This window comes from Myotis brandtii, unplaced genomic scaffold, assembly GCF_000412655.1.
Source record: "Myotis brandtii unplaced genomic scaffold, ASM41265v1 scaffold1460, whole genome shotgun sequence".
In the NCBI taxonomy this organism is placed as follows: Eukaryota; Metazoa; Chordata; class Mammalia; order Chiroptera; family Vespertilionidae; genus Myotis; species Myotis brandtii.
In genome coordinates this window covers 874825-877096 of record NW_005355248.1, presented here as the reverse complement: position 1 = coordinate 877096, position 2272 = coordinate 874825, and positions in this window count along the sequence as shown.

Genomic DNA, 2272 nt, shown 5'->3' with positions numbered 1-2272 from the left:
GGGTCAGCGCTCATAAAAACTATTTATGTCGCTGCATTGGTTGTCACTGCCGGTTCCTAGCAGCCAGTTTGGTTTCTGTTGGGAAGAGCCCCCGAGAGGAGGTGGCTGCGGCCTGCCGTCAGCCTTGCTCAGTCCTTCCCACAGAGCAGGTGCCGGGTTCAACCGGGAGGGCAGGGTGCGTGTGAGGAAGCCCGTCCCCGGGGAGAAAGCTCATAGCACACGGCCCAGGGCCGAGGCCGCGAGTCTTGGTGGAGCCGACGCCGTGAGGCTGGGCGCCAGGCCAGCGGCTCTCCCTTCGTGGTCAGAGCTGCTCACTCAGCTCAGAGTGCGTTCGTGGGCCTGGGGGTTAGTGCAGGAGCCATTTCAGAGCAGACATAGGGCGGCTGTGACCGCAGGAGACGCTGGCTGCCTGGGTGATGGGGGTGGGGACTGGCTGGAGACCAGAGATAAGTCCAGGAGCTTCCTGACCCCAACACATTCCTGCTCACCTCGAGATGCTCCCTTCCCTCTGAGGGCAGCGGTCAGACACTGGGGTGAGCCTGCGAGTCCTTCTCCTCATTGGGCAGCAGGTGCCTTGGAAGCATAAAAGCAGTGAAACGTTCCCTCGCTCAGTGGAACCCCAACTCCAGGTCACATAGCAGAGAAACTGGGCTTTGGGAACAGTCGGGGTTCAAAGTCCTAGGGCGACCCTGACGTGGGCAGCAGGGCCTTCTAACCAGAAACCTCCAGACCCGCCCACGTAACTGCACCAGGCACCGCCCAGAGACGCTGCGGGTGCCACAGAAACCACAGCGCGTGGGTGCCAGCCCCAGTCCCCTGTCCTGCCCGCTCGCTAAACCCCGGACAGGGTCCGGGGGAGACCATCTCCAAGCTCAGACCCCGGAGCCGAATTCTGGACCGGACTCTGCCACTCCTCCCGGTGTGCTCGGGCGAGGCATTTACGTCCAGCCTCCGTGGTGAGATGTGGCCGTGGGACGCGCGGTCCCCAAGGTTTCCCTCGGGCCTTGGGAGCACCCCACTTCCATGGCTTGCTCAGGCAGGCAGCTCCCCCCCCACCCCAGGCGCCAACCTCTTCTCGCCGCCTGCAGCCACCCTCCTGCCTGGGCATCGCTCGCTGCCCCGGGTCATAGCTGTCTTCCTTCATGTATTAAACGTTCTGGATTTTACTTTTTGTCTTCGTATCTGGGACAACCTTCCCCCCTCCCCCAAGGAAAAGAGTGTGTTGTGTGCTTCTTGCCTCCTTCAGTTTGTGCAGGAACAAAGTAGGGGGTTAATGACACCTCATCAGGTTATGTGCAGAGGCACCGCCGTCGAGATTTGGGGTTAGAACAAGTAGGGGTGCATGCCCCCGCCGCCCCCACTATCCACTTGCCCACCTCTTCCCGGTTTCCTGCCCCCATGCGGACGCCTGTGGGTTTTCCACCTGTGCACGTGGAGCGCCGAGAGCCACCTCCCTCTGCGTGTCCGTGGGGGAACCCTCCACCCGCCGCGCTCCTTGATGCTGAGCCCTCAGCCCCTTCCCCCAAGAAGCCCTGGGCCGAGCAACCTGCCCGACATGGCACTGTCCGGGCGAGGGACAGGCAGCGTGACTCAGAGCGTGTGTGATTTCCAAGAACATGTTTCTGAGGAGTAATGGCTGATGAGCTCACTGCTGAGTCTGCCAATAAAAGGGGCCGAGGGAGTCAGCCACGTCAGCCGAGTCCACGGTCACAGAGTCCATGAGTGTCCGCCAGGCACCGCGTGTCAGGAAACACCCAGCTCGGAACAGCGGCCTCACTGCCCTGCCCCAGGCAGCACCAGCTGACCCGCAAGCAAACTCTCCGTGGGCGTGACAAGGGAAACAAGGGGCATCGAGTCTGTGCGCATGAGTTGGTGCCAGGGCTTATCTTGGCGCTCTGCCTTATTCATCATGAAGTAGTTGTTGTGCAGGGGACGTAGCCAACAAAATCACTGCCCCTGTTCCCACACCGGGATGGTATGCTGGCAAAAAACAGCAGCATCCAAATGCACACAGGGTTACACTGCCCACCCAGTGCCTAGTCCTGGGCTGCCGCTCAGATGTTGATTTGCTCACAGCCCAGAGGCCATAAAAACACCCAAATTGGCATTCAGGTACCGAATATGGTGACATACACTTTCTGAGCATGTAAGTGGCAATTGTGACAAGGTGGGTGTGTTTTCCAACTCACCCATCATTAGTGAGTAGCTCTTTTTGTTATTATTATCATTACTAGAGGCCCAGTGCACAAAAATTTGTGCACTCTGGGGGGGG